Source organism: Protopterus annectens, chromosome 1.part1 (assembly GCF_019279795.1).
Source record: "Protopterus annectens isolate FY-2018-M chromosome 1.part1, PAN1.0, whole genome shotgun sequence".
Taxonomy (NCBI): Eukaryota; Metazoa; Chordata; order Ceratodontiformes; family Protopteridae; genus Protopterus; species Protopterus annectens.
The window spans coordinates 1,935,958,016-1,935,973,019 of NC_056726.1; positions in this window are offsets into that span (position 1 = coordinate 1,935,958,016).

Consider the following 15,004-nt stretch of genomic DNA (forward strand, 5'->3'; position numbering starts at 1 on the left):
CAGTTTATTTGTGTAATTTCTATCTTTCAATGCTTTCACATATAGATTGTTCACCTATTTCAAAGGTGCAGCCTACACCAGTTAGAAGGGTATACCTACTAGTGATATCTGTTATACCCAATGCTATTCAATCAACACAGAGATTCCTTCAACAAGATGTAGTTGGTCTGGGGGCATACAGGGATGGTCTGAAATGTCAGGGAATTATCATCTCCTATAAAACAACAGACAGGCATACAACTTCGGTTTGGCTTGTAAGTCAATCTGATATTTATTTTAGAAATTAAACTGGAATCTAAATGCTCTGAGCTTTTCTATAGGGGATGAAGGGGTTAGTTATTTTAATTTTATGACCTCAGCACAGAAAGATGTCTCCATTTTAGTTCATAGAAGACTAGATTAGTCCCTAATGTCTTCTTTAATAGGTTCTGGGGGTAGATAGATTGTTGCAAAGATAAGAACAGTCAAAGGGCAAATTATTCTAAGATGGTTCAATGGTCCCAATGAAGACAACTTTCAGGCTCTGAGTCAGTTCTTTGCACAGCAGTTGGATGGGGGGGGGGCTCTAATGCATATAGTTGTTATTGGGGGAATTTTAATATGCCAGTAGACCTCGGACTGAACTAGTTATTGCAGCGGCATTTTAGAATGAATAAGACCTCCAAATGCTTTCAGAATTATCTAAAGAACTTAGAATTAATGCATGTGTGGAGCATCCTGCATCCACTAGAGAAAGAAAAGGCCTTGAAATTAGTGAATTATGGTGAACCCTGTACCCACTAGAGAAAGAAAAGAACCTGCAATTAGTGAATTATGGGGAACCCTGTACCCACTAGAGAAAGAAAAGAACCTGCAATTAGTGTATTATGGGGAACCTGCACCTGCGAGAGAAAGAATTTATTTATACTGAGCATGAAACAGGCAAAGTATCTTGGCTAAATTATGTACTGGTTAGCTTCCACATACTAAAGGAAGTTTGTGCACAACAGCACGGCACATCTGACCTGCCAGCTAATAATTGTTATTTAGCCTTAGAGCATTAGTGCAGGGAATAGCATGAGTAAGTGAAGATTTGATACACCAGTGCTACAATCACTATGGTAAAGAGCAGAGCTTGAGCAACTTACCCAGATTTAATAGGAGGGAGAAGTATGAGGTGGAAAGGACATCTTCAATGTCTGAGAGGATTATAAGGATGTAATGAGAATGTGGTCACTAGGGCTTAGAAAGAGACAGAGGACTCTACAGTCAGGCAGGGTAAAACAACTAGAGGCAAAGGTTAGATGGTTGGAACTGCAATATAAGAGTGAATGAAAGGTTTAGACTTGGTTCAGTGGCCAGATTAGGCAATTTAGGAAGGAATGCCTGGCTGTACCATTTAATCATTTCAGTCTTAAATGGGAAAGATAGCAACTTTATCAATGGCAAAGGATATTAGGTCTCCTAAACTCTTAGACAAATAGGTTGGGTGAAAGAAGAAAGCTGTCTATTACTTCTATTAAGGATAAAAATGGAATAGTACGCCTAAATATACAACTGTATTAAAATGCATGTCATCCAGCTCTATAGAATGAGGTGACAATGGGGTCCTGTGGGTGAATAATTCCTCTGATACTATTCCTAAGGCTTTAGATCTTCATAAGCAATACCTTCTTGCACCAGATAACTTTGACATAGTTTTAAGCAAGAAAATGTCAAGAGTTAAGTCAGCTTATCACACTAGAAGAGGTAAAAGACTGTATACAAGTCCTTCCTAGCAGGAAGGGACCTGGGCTGGATTGCCTGCTAGCGGAATTCTACAAATGTTTTAAGGAAATGTTTCCTAAACCTAATGTGATGTAATTCAGGCTTATGGATTAACATGATTATTTCTCAACCATTTAAAGTTATTGTGTTGGGAAGGCCTATCCTTGGTGACCACCCAGAGTTTTAAACACACCTACTGTGTTAGGGGGAAGATGAGGGTACCCAAAGTCACTTTTTATTTTAGCAATAGAATCATTGACATGTTTCTGAGACAGAATTACTCCCAGTAGTGTATTGAAATTACCTTCAAGGAATGTATATCTTCATCTGGGTTTGCTGACTATGGGGTCCTGTAGGTGAATAAAACATTGGATACTATTCCCAAGACTCTAGCTCTTCTTAAGCAATTTAATTTTGAGAAGTTTCAGGTCAGAGGGTAAATCTGAAGAAGGCAATCTTATCCACTTTGAATAAAGAAGTCTGAAAAAAACTATAGAGGTGGGAAGAATCACTAGTTTCTATTACCTGTTCAGTGAGATATAGGAGTATTCACCTACATTATGATTTAGGGAAATAAGCAGCAGTTAGCATTGCAGCCTCACAGCAAGAGGTTCTCTGGTTCAATTCTTGGCTGAGGTGCCTTCTGTGCAGAGTCTGCATGTCCTCCCTGTGGTCGCATGGGTTGCCTCCGGGTGCTCCGGTTTTCTCCCACATCCCAAAGACATGCAGTAGGTGGATTGAACACTTTAAATTGGCCCTAGGTGTGAGTGTGTGAGTGTGTGTGCCTTCTGTGGAAGGTTGGGCGCCGGGCTGGCAACTCGACACCGTAAAACTCCACTGCCAATCATGAGTGGACAGGTGATCCACTGTGGTGACCCCTAACCGGGAAAAGCCAAAAGAAGAAGAAGAAGTGGAGATGAGCATGATTCTATTCAGGGAAGTAAGGAGGGTATCAATACAGAAATGGAATGACATTAGATTGCCTTTTTTGTCTAAGATAGATACAGCTGATATGTGTTACCTGAAAAAAATGTATATTTTTGATAAGGCACTAACTAACCAAAATTATCATACTCTCCTTACCTGGCTGAGTTGTAAATGTGAGTTCCGTCTGTCATGTGGAATGCTCAGGACCCTAAGATTTCAAGGAAGATGTTATTCATTTCCATCAGAAAAGAGAGGGCTGGGGTTACTGGACTTTCTCTACTATTTTAAGGCTGTGCAACTAACTGCATTTATGTGTGGAAATACCCTCTCCAGATATATATCTTTCCTAAATTTGAAGTAAACAGTCATATGAAGAAACCCAGCCACTTCTAAAATTTTACAAAGAACAAAGGTTCCCAACAGGATCAATTGCTTAATGGCATGGTGTTTTTTTCCAGGTTTTGGAATCTATGAGGAATGGAGAAAAAGATGTGGACAGAGCAAAGAAGCATCAATCCCTACATGATGTGTTTATGGCTGTGGGAAAGAATAGGGCTTTCACTCTCCCCTCATTAACTCCCATGTTATTTACTGGGACTCATGGTTAACAAAGGGTTTCTTATTTTGGAGTGACAAATTAGCTGATGCACAAGGATTTTTCCTGTCCTTCCAACAATGAATTAATAGGAAGCCCAACAATGATCTTAAGCTGTGGCAATGCCTGCAGTTATGCTCACTATCCATCAGTACATGAAATGAGTGCACAGGTAGCATATCAGGAGGAATTCTGCAATACTTAATAAAATTTTGCAAAGAGCAAAGGCTCTTGAGGGTCAATTGCCTATTGGTATGGGGTTCTTATAGCAAAATCTAATTCAGTTTTTATTCCTTTGAAAGCTAAATGTGAGGACATGGTAATTCGTAAGTTATCTGAGGTGCAGTGGGATAAAATTCAAACATCATGAGTAATATTTCTGTCTGGACTCAGTTTTATGTTTTATCTAATTTAAAATGATACAACTGACTTTGCAGATGCAGAGGAAGGGGAGAGAGAAGCACACTGTTGAAGATGTGCATCTGCTACTGATGATTACCTATTTTTGCTTTAGATATTCCAAGTATCTTCTAGAGTATGGTTAAGGGTAGTGCTCAGTGGTTAAGTGGGCATTGGCCAAAAACCTACCCCTTAACCAAAATGGGCATTTGGTTAGTAGAACCTAGGGACCACAAATTTCACTTAAGCAAATAAGAATGGTTATGATTGAGACTTGTTGTGCTGGTTTTTATGGCTATTGACTTTATGTTCTGGAGGATAGGACCAATGGGCACAAAGACATTCCTGTTTGTTTATGAAAAGAAACTTTGAAACATTTGTAAGGACAGTGTGCATGCAACATTATTTAAAACTATTACAATGGGCAGGATTCACGATGGCTTGCACGGAGTCTAAGAGTTGTGTAAGACTCCATGCAGCCATCGTGATCCAGGAACAGCCCGAAATCCCGTGTAAGAGACCAGCTAAAATGACTCTTACATGGGCAGGGCGTGGATATGCTAATTACCTCACTTGCAGCCGAAAGGCATGCAAATGAGGTAGATTAGCGATCCACGAAGCTGAAACCAGCCCGTGTAAGAGTCGTGTTAGGTGTAGAAATGTACTCAGTTGACAACTGAGTACGTTACTGCAAATAACACAATGGAGCCATGACAGCTCCAAATAAAGTGTGCATATGTTGCAGGCAGCATGCCAATGGCCAAATATGTGGTCATTGTCACGGTAACCCGATGCAAACATGAAATAAAATAATTTTTTTCGGTGATCAGCGATGTTTAAACGCAGCACAGCCCCGCGCAAACGGGCTGCGCTAAATAAGACATAAAAATAAAGGGTTGAAACCCACAAATGTGGGTTTTATGTAATGCATGGATTTGCAATGCAGGGACTAGCAGACCAAAAACAACATGGCCACTGTCTAGTGGTTGCTAAGGGGGGAAGCTGAGTGTAAGACATGTAACTAAGCGTTATTAGGCAATCCTATGTAAATGAGTGGTAGGATAGTGAATCACACTGTCACATAGCAAATGAGCACATTCCGTGTAGTGTAAGAGTTAGATAAGGGGGAGTAACAGAGTAGGAGATAGGTGACATCACAGAGGGGGATGTCAGGAAGAAATCAAGCTCATTGGAGCAAAGTGGTATGTGAAAGACGTCAATCACACAGCATAAAAAGAGGAGTGTCAACAGATAAGCATGGGAAAGTCAAGAAATGGAAGGTGTACACTGCGGCCAACACCAAAGTTTCTTGCTGTGTGTGCATGTGCACTTGTGTGTGCTGGGAGGCGTGAGTAAGACAGAGTGCGAGCGTGTAAGACAGAGTAAGCATGTAGGAGCTTGTGTAAAGATCTATTAACCTGTTTGCGCTGGTGTGCACGCGTTTTAACCCGAATAAGCAGATTCTAGTCCGTGTAAGCATGTGTGCGTGCATGGTAGCCACTGTGAGCGTGTTTTCGCTGGTATGCACGCTGCTCCCCCCTGAGGAAACAGAGAGGAAAAAGGAAGCAGAAGAAGTAGTAGGAAGCTAACAGGGAATACTGGTAGAGCTAGTAGGTGAAAACAATTAAAAGCAGGCAATTACACAGGCAGAATACTAGCCCAGCCCAGCACTTAAAACACTGCAAACAGCATTGCAGTATGTTTCTCTCAAGAGACACTGCAAGACAGGAGTAAGCTAAAAGTGAAAACTGAAAAAGCTGCACTCAGACCAAACATGCTAGGGGCTGCCATAGCTGTTATAAGGAGACATAGGAGACTTGCTGAGGGTGGTGACAATGCAAATGCTGCCAGACAACCCACAGTGAGGAGACGGAGAAGAGTGTACAGGCCCAGGGTCACCTACCAGGGGTTACATGAGCTGGAGATAGTGGAGCGCTATAGAGTGGGCAGATACCTCCTGCAGCAAATTGTTGAGCTGTGCAGGCCACACCTCACACACAGAACCAACAGAGGGGAACCCATACCAGTAGAAACCAAGCTATGTGTTGGCCTAAGAATACTAGCAACAGGTACCTTCCAGAGACCAACTGGTGATATGATGGGGATATCACCGGCATCAGCCTCCATGGTACTGCACCAGTTCCTGGATGCCATGTCAGCACATGTCGGTGAGCATGTATATTTCCCCAATTCCCATGAGGTATTGGCCAGCAATATGCGTCTCTTCCATCAAATAGCAGAATACCCTGAGGTAGTGGGTGCAATAGACTGCACGCACATACGCATCAAAGCACCAGCCGGTGAGTGGGGTAGGGCCTACATTAACCACAATGGCTTCCTCTCCATCAACTGCCAGGTCGTGTGTGATGCCCAGGGCATAATAATGAATGTGTGTGCTGGCTGCCCTGGGAGCTGCTATGATTCTCATATCTGGCATTTGACGCAGCTGTACCAGACATTTGCCAGTGGGGACATCCCACATGGTCACCTAGTGGGGGATGCAGGATATGCACTGGAGCCGTGGCTGATGACACCCATCAGAAATGCACACACACCTGAACAAGAACGCCATAATGAGGCACACGCACAAACACGTAATGTAATAGAGCATGTGTTTGGGCTGCTCAAGTCACGGTTCCGGTGCCTGGACACATCTGGTGGAGCCTTGCAGTACTCACCAACTACATGTACCCAAATTGTCATGGTATGTGCTATGCTACATAATATGATTCTGCAAAAACAGCTGCAGCAGGACCAGCATAGGGCCGGGACAAACAGCCCCCCACTATTGCCAAGGCCATCACAGGCAGAGCATGACTCGGAGGAGGAACTACCTGAGCCTGCCCCAGTAGGCAGAAGGAGGCATGCCCAGTATGCCCTGGCCTTGGCAAAGAGGCAACGCATAGCACATACACTGGCTCAGTAGGAAACCTGGGAATGATACCCCTCTCTGACTCACTCATATAGTAACAGGGATGCCTAACATGACACAACCTGCTCCCAAACATGTACAGGGAGTGTAGTATGTGCATCCGACAGAGGCAGCCCTGCAGCACCACCTGAGTCATGATTGCCATTTGTTAAGCAATGTAACACCATCTAGTATATGCAAACATGAAGACCCTGCCTAACATCTCACCCTCACCAAGCATGATGCCATACTATGAAGACAACAAGATCAAGTACAATAATTGGTTGAAGTATTGCTGTTAGCAAGGGGGAACAAATGGCTGAAGCCTGGGCTGACATGCTGAGCAAAACATGATACCCCACCTGCTAGGGGTGGCATGCACCCAGCACACCTGGCTGTGTGGATACTGGCAAAGGCTGTTGTCACCCCCACTGTGCCTTGAAGTCTAACCTGCAAGGTGCATGCAGACCAAACCCACCACAGCATGGAGAATGGTAATATCTGTTCTGTAACAGAAACCTGGGTCAAGGCCCAGAAGAGCACCATAATACTACCATGTTATGCCTCATACCATGCTCTACAGCTCCAAAACATGGAACACATTACAATAGGAGTGTGGCTATCAGTAATCGTCAAGGATAACCACACCCGCAGGTTGGTACCACAGCAAGAAGCAGCATGGGCTATCCACGGGCAAGTAACAGTGGCTCAAACTGTGTCCCTGTTTGCAGCCTGCTACAGACCAAACTCACAAACCCAGGAACCCCAGCCAGCCTTCCTGAAGACACTGCAGAGTATGAATGTCTCAACAAATACCAAACAAGGCACACACAAAGTATGACATAGGTGGCAATCCATTATGTATGGAAGAAGTATCAGGGACCTAGGGACACAAGTGGATGGTAACCTGTCATGTGACACTCACATTGCCAAGGTGGCCAGGAAGACCTGGTATATTGCCCACCTTAATATGAAAGGATGCACATGTAGATCAAGAGAGGTCCCTGTGCCCCCATACTCTTCCCTTATCAGGGCCATACGTGACAGCAATGCCCCAGTTCGGATGTACCTTACCTTACACCTGCAGCAGTTAGAAAGACCTCAAATGTACCTCACCAACAGGATAAAGGGTCCAAACATTTGCCTTCTGCAGCCTGGCTGAAGAAACCACAGCCCAATTCACAAGCATACTGCCCAGTCAGAGGCGATGTATGCCTGATGTACAAGGCCATGTCCAATCCAGAATGAATGGACATGCTCCACTGCAGAAACCCCAAATCCAGCAGAGACACCACAGTGAGATATCTGAACCTCCACACATAGATAAATAGGATGTGCTGGAGGGACAGATCCATAACCCAGAGGCCCCTTACACTCTGGAACAGAATCCCAGTCCATGATAGGCTGAGCTCCACACTCATACTCAACAAGAAAAATCTGGTGAAGTGCATGGGAGATAGTAGTTGTACACTGAGGGCCATCCCTGTGTCACATCTAGTAAAGTAAACCCTACATGGGCATAATATGCACATTGCAAGGGATGTCGAAACTCACACACAGTCTGTCCATGCTCAAACAATGCCAGGGCAGATAGCCTAGTAGGAACCTATGAACCTATGACGATACAATTTGTGCAGGACACAAAGGATTATCACACAGCTGTCCTACCTGATGGTAGGAACCATGGTGATAATCCACAGATATGCTCTGCAGTACTCTAATATCACAAACAATACACCAAACCCACACACATTGCCAACATCCTACCTAACAGATTCTTTGCAAACTCCCCACCAGCACCTAACTGCCAAATGTCTATCCCAGCAAAGTGCTGCCCCCCTGACATTGCAGTTGCTGAGGTAACAGCCAGCATCTACAAAGCACACTACACGGCATCAATGGTACCAGATGGTGTCCTGGGCTGTGTCCAACAAGTACTGTAAGAAGAATGGAACACCAAATAGCACTACTGCGCACTATCAGTCTTACCACAGGATATGTACCCAAAGAGCAGTGTACAGCAACAGTGGTCCCTCACCATAAAGGTGGTGCCTGAATGGATACTGCAAACTATCACCCCTCAGCCTTGACTATCTAGGTTGGCAAAGTAATGGAGAGGATGATCATGGATCCCAGGAATAACGAGATTGGGTACCTACAGACATTGGACCCTACCCAGTGTGGCTGTCATAGGGCAGATCCTGCCCCTTACACATGTCTGACTCATGTGAAACGCACACCAAGGCCATTGATGTGGGGAATGTGGATCACACAGCCTATCTGGACCTTGCTAAACCCTTCCATACAATATCCTAGTTGGTCAGTACAGATAAGCTCACCAACCTAACTGTAAACCCCTATCCAAGTAGATGGGTTGCAAACCAGCTCAAGGACAGAACTGACCTGGTCAGACATGCTGCAGCCATGGCAGACTGCAAACCAGGTACAACTGGCATCCCACAAGGCATGGTCCTGGGACCTCTCTTGTATGCTATATATGTCACATAGGTACAAGCCAACATGGAAGGACTCTGTCTGAACAGGTTCGCAGAGGACTACAAACTGCCCACCATATCGGACCCTCCAGCTGACACAAACAACCTACAAAAGGCACACATAGAAACAGACAAGTGGTGCCACAGCCATGTCAACAAGCTAAATGCAGAATAGTGTATAGTCATCCCCTGTGGAAACACAGTACATGTCCAGAAATTACCACATAGGTGTTAACCCAGTAAGTACATCAGGAGCAATAAGAGACCTGGGGACACAAGGTGATAGATATCCTGCATGTGATAACCATGTGTCTGTAGTGGTTACAGAAACATACCATATACCCACCTAATCATGAAGGCAAGCACAGCTAGGTCAGGGTAGGTCAATGTGCCTCTCCAGTCATCCATCACAATTGTGTATAATTGCCCTTCAGGGATGTACCTTAGCAGACACCTGCATCAACTGGAAAGACCCCACAAATACCCCACTAGGAGGATCACAGAGCTGTAACAGATGCCATGTGTCACCTGATTAAACAAACTGCAGCTCCACACAGTGCCATACCGCCTGGCTGGAGGTGAACTGTGCCTGATGTATAAAGCCATGACCAAGCTGGTATCAATGGGCATTTGGCACCATATAAAATCTGAATGCTGGTGACCTATGCAACTGACAGGCTTGAACCCCAGAACAGACATAAACAGGACATGCTGTACTGATTGGTCCATAACCCAGAAGCTCACTCCACTCACGACTAAACTCCCAGTACAGGTTATCCAGGGAGTCCCTCATTGACTGTCATCCAGAGGAATCATGATGACTGGATGGGAGATGGTAGGTGTACCCTGGATATCACCTGTATGTCATGGGTAGACAGAGACACAGCACACTAACCTTGACATATGTCATGGCAAACACCAGTAAATGTGTGTTGAAGGACAAACACTCTCTGACTAGCATTACAAATGGACTAGGGCACATGGCCATTGTTTGTCACTGTCCACACAAGTTGTGGAATACATTAACAATGTCGGACAATCATGTACTATGCTGTCCATATCTGAACAAAATGCAACATGGTCATATCTGCACAACTGGCCCTCAACCAGTCTGGTGTGCTCACTATAAATATTACAAGCAGTGATAGGACTGAAACCAATGATACTGTCCACCACAGTGAAAGTACTGAACCAGTACACTATACGACAATACAACTGTTTGGTCAGTAGGAAAGGATGTTGACAACTGTATGCAAACTATCCCATGGTGACCCTGCAGGCACAGCATAATGCCTGTTAGGTTCAGACACAAAGCAGTTGGGCAGTAAGAACACAACTTGATGTCCAACACTCAACTGTACATGTGAAATATAGATGACGTCCACACACAAACACAAATGTGGTGGACCACAGATCACAACATAAGGAAAGTTCACACTGGGCATGCTCGCACACTTAGATAAATTAGACGTGTCAGTCAAGAAGCCATAGAAACTGTGAACTGGGCATGCTCACACACTTAGGCCATGTCACAGTTCAGCAGTTGCACACACATATCTGACATTTGTATGTGTTAACACAGGAACCTCCCACAATACAGAAATCTGCCCAGTGCACACAATGAAATTACAACAGAGACATAAGTAAAGTATTGGATCCCACTCATATGCAAACATCTTCCACAGTACACAAGTTGTTCATAGAGACAGGGAAAGCTATGGCAGTAAAAACCCACAAACAATATATGAGCAACAGATACTTGCATCTGACAGGTAAACTATGGCCATAGAGTGCAATACTAGGCTGTTGTCCCTAGGGAATCCAGAAGGCTATCCACAGTGTATTTGGTGTCTGCCTCCGCAGTACAGTAGGCCACTGTGCCTCTGCAAAGTTAATGCATAGATATGCTCTTCCCTGTACTGATGGATAGTAACAGATGTACATACCTCTTCATACATAATGATGTCAGCACACTATACATATGTCAGGAGCACAAATGTTACCCAGTAATTTGAATAGCGTGCTCCGCTACTGCGTCTCTCACAAGTGTCATAACATAGTTAGGTAGGGGTTTGAATCCTGCAAGTGCTCAGTGTGTGTGTGAATGTGTGTGGGGGAATAGCGTGTGTGCAATTCCATGTGTAAGAGAAATGTTCCTTTTGGCAACTAGTACCACACAACACATGCTGCATATTCCACTGTCTAAACACTGATGATGTCAGCACCCTATAAGTACAGCAAGAGAAAGCAAACCTACCATTAATGCAAATAGTGCATTCTGCTACTGCATCTCTCACAAGTGTCATAACATAGTTAAGAAGGGGTTTGAATCCTGCAAGTGCTCAGTGTGTGTGGGGGAGTAGTGTGTGTGTGTGCAATTCCACGTGTAAAAGAAATGTCCCTTTGGGCAACTAGTACAATACATGCTGCATATTCCACTGTCTAAACACTGATGATGTCAGCACCCTATAAGTACAGCAGGAGAAAGCAAGCCTCCCAGTAATGCAAATAATGTGCTCTGCTACTGCGTCTCTCACAAGTGTCATAACATTGTTAGGTAGGGGTTTGAATTCTGCAAGTGCTCAGTGTGTCTGTGAATGTGTGTGGGGGATCAGTGTGTGTGCAATTTCACGTGTAAGAGAAATGTCCCTTTTGGCAACTAGTACAACACAACACATGCTGCATATTCCACTGTCTAAACACTGATGATGTCAGCACCCTATAAGTACAGCAGGAGAAAACAAATCTTCCAGTAATGCAAATAGCGTGCTCTGCTACTGCATCTCTCACAAGTGTCATAACATAGTTAGGTATGGGGTTTGAATCCTCGAAGTGCTGAATGTGTGTGTGTGGGAGTAGTGTGTGTGCAATTCCACGTGTAAGTAAAATGTCCCTTTTGGCAACTAGTACAACACAACACATGCTGCATATTCCACTGTTTAAACACTGATGATGTCAGCACCCTATAAGTACAGCAGGAGAAAGCAAGCCTCCCAGTAATGCGAATAGTGCGCTCTGCTACTGTGTCTCTCACAAGTGTCACAACATAATTAGGTAGGGGTTCGAATCCTGCAAGTGCTCAGTGTGCATGTGACTGTGTGGGGGGGAGTAGTGTGCAATTCTATGTGTAAGAGAAATGTCCCTTTTGGCAACTATTACTACACAACACATGCTGCATATTCCACTGTCTAAACACTGATGATGTCAGCACCCTATAAGTACAGCAGGAGGAAGAAAGCCTCCCAGTAATGCAAATAGCACACTCTGCTGCTGCGTCTCTCACAAGTGACATAACATAGTTAGGTAGGAGTTTGTATCCTACAAACACCATGTGTACAGTTTGTCCATGTGTGTGGGGTGTTGTTCCCAATATTGCATGACATACATTATATCAGTAATGTCAATGCAAACATGATGTATGTGTGTGCCACCTACACATATGTACCTGTGAACTTCAATAGTTCCCATGTGCGAAGCCTGCCTCATGTGAATACATGGAATATGCATTGAACAACTGTATGACTGTGGTGTTCTGTGCAGGGACTGCATGTGGTATGTGAATATACAGTGTGGGTTGTACATGGTGTCATCCCACCAGCCAGGGATACACGACTGGTCTGGAGCATATAGTCCACATGTTGGTGATGAACAGGTGCAGCATGTTGTCACCTCTTGTGGGATGGTAACAAGTTGTTCCATAGCAATGCAGCGAATGAATTCTAAGAACCCTTCAGACAGGGTCTTGCAGCTAGAGTAATGCTCACACTCTATGTTTGGGTAGTCGCAGTCCACCCATATAATGGTGTTTGTAGAGACCGTCATATTCCCAGTGTTGTCAGGAAGGCCAAGTGGGTTTCCTGGGTATGGGAGGGTGGTGTGTGCCAGGCTATGAACCTGAAGGCAGTCTAACCCACTGTTAGTTGCACATGGATAGGATCTGATGCTTTGTGCTGTGCCACCAACCTGGGGGTGTGTGTATCTGAGGTGCCTTTGGATACATCCCCCCTGTTCTGGTTTGGTGCATGTGTAGGGGACGACAAGCATGGTAGGAGGTATGACCTGGCAGTGATGGTGTGCACCTGGGAGCCTTGTACCAGGAGTCTGTTACTGCACGGATATTGCTGTAGCCCATGCTAAGGACAGTTTCCACTGCATGCATCTTGAGGTTTACACTGCTGCTGTTGAGTAGCATTACTATTAGTGTCCTATCCCATGTGATACCTGTGTACGTGGCTATGTAATGTCAACCTTGCATACAAAGGCACTATGTGTGTAGCAACAGCCTCTGCCAATATACAATGGCCCATGGGTGACAGGTGCAAGCTGTCCCAAGCAAAGAAATGTGTCTTGTCCAGCATGTAATCCCACACTGACAGGCATTGGATCCCCTTTGAATGTCACCGAAACATACGGAAATTGTAGAAACTGATCATCCTGTCTACATATTGTGGCAGCATTCTTGGTGAGGGTAAGATGCTACTCAAGGTCAGGGTCATACCAGCCTGTGCCACAAGCTCAGAGAGCTCCTCTATGTCCCCTAACATGTAGTCCAGGGAGGTGCGTCACAGGTCATACACACTGGCACAGACAATGACTGAGTCATATTTCTACATGTCTTGGAGTGACCTATAGGCTTGTGTTATGTGGTCGATAATAGTGCCCGACGGGCATCTCAGCATGACCTTCACTTTGTTCAGCCTGGTGATCAGGACCTCAGTGTACCTGATGATAGAGGTACCTCATACAACTGTAGCAGGTGTGTTGCCAAGCCGTATGGCCTGTGACTGTTTGGCACACAGGCTTTGTGAGCTATGTGTTGCACGTGCTCTACTCTGGCTTAACGTTTGCTTGTGTGTCTGCTTTGCAGGTGTCAGCTGCTCAGGCAGGATGCTATTCTGAGAGTCCAAGAATGTACCTGTGTGTTTCTGTGTTAGGATTGTGGTTGTGGCAAGTCTATGTGAGACTGGTACTGTATTCACTGTAGTATCCCACTCCACCTGACAGGGTATGCCAGTACTGAGTTAAGAGAGCTTAGCCCCCAGTTTGGCTATGTGGTTGCATCTCTCACATGTGTTGTAAGTGTATGGGAAGGGGAGAGGGTTGTCTGTGTACATGAGGCAGCTGTAACATTGCCACATGACTCACAGATTCACCAACTGGACCAGAGAGTAGATTGACAGGTGACCTTTGCACATGCTACCATAGCATTGTGAATCCCATACTAAGTAACGACACATAGGGCCAATGGGGAACAAGGTACTCAAGGTGAGTATGTGAGGGTGTAGTGCTCCTGATTTGTTAGTGCTGGCATATATGAATGCTGTCTTGAGCAAATGCGAGGTAAGTCATATGCAATGTGTTACAGGCAACCTACATGCAAACAGGTCAAACAGTGCTGTTCTGTCAAGTGAGACATGGACATCAGTACAGTAAGCAATACAGATGTCACTAGGGATCCACAGAGGCACTGTAAATCTGCACTGCAGGTGGAATCAGTGTTTCAGGAACATAACAAGCAAACATGTATACAAACAAAGCTACAGTCAGCAGGCCTGTATGTAGACTATGCTACAACAAACAAGGTGTACAACTTCCAGTAGGTAACAGTGCATATATGCAGGCACTATAAGTCTGTACCCAGACATTCACAGGTCAGACGGGCTGGGTCCAGCCCCCCCCCACAAGTGTATTGACCACGTACCTTCGTAATGTTGAATAACTGGCCTGATACCCAAGTGCTCATACCTGTAATAATACACATTTCAAATAACAGACACTAAGCCCTCACTCAGCAGTTTCAGACTTAGTATGATGTATGCTACCTGTCCTGGCACCACAGTATCCTTGACAAGTATGGAGACTCTCCCTCCTGTCATAGTTAGTTCTGTGTTTTGGTGCTGTCATGCATGGTATGAGGTGTGACCTTGTAGT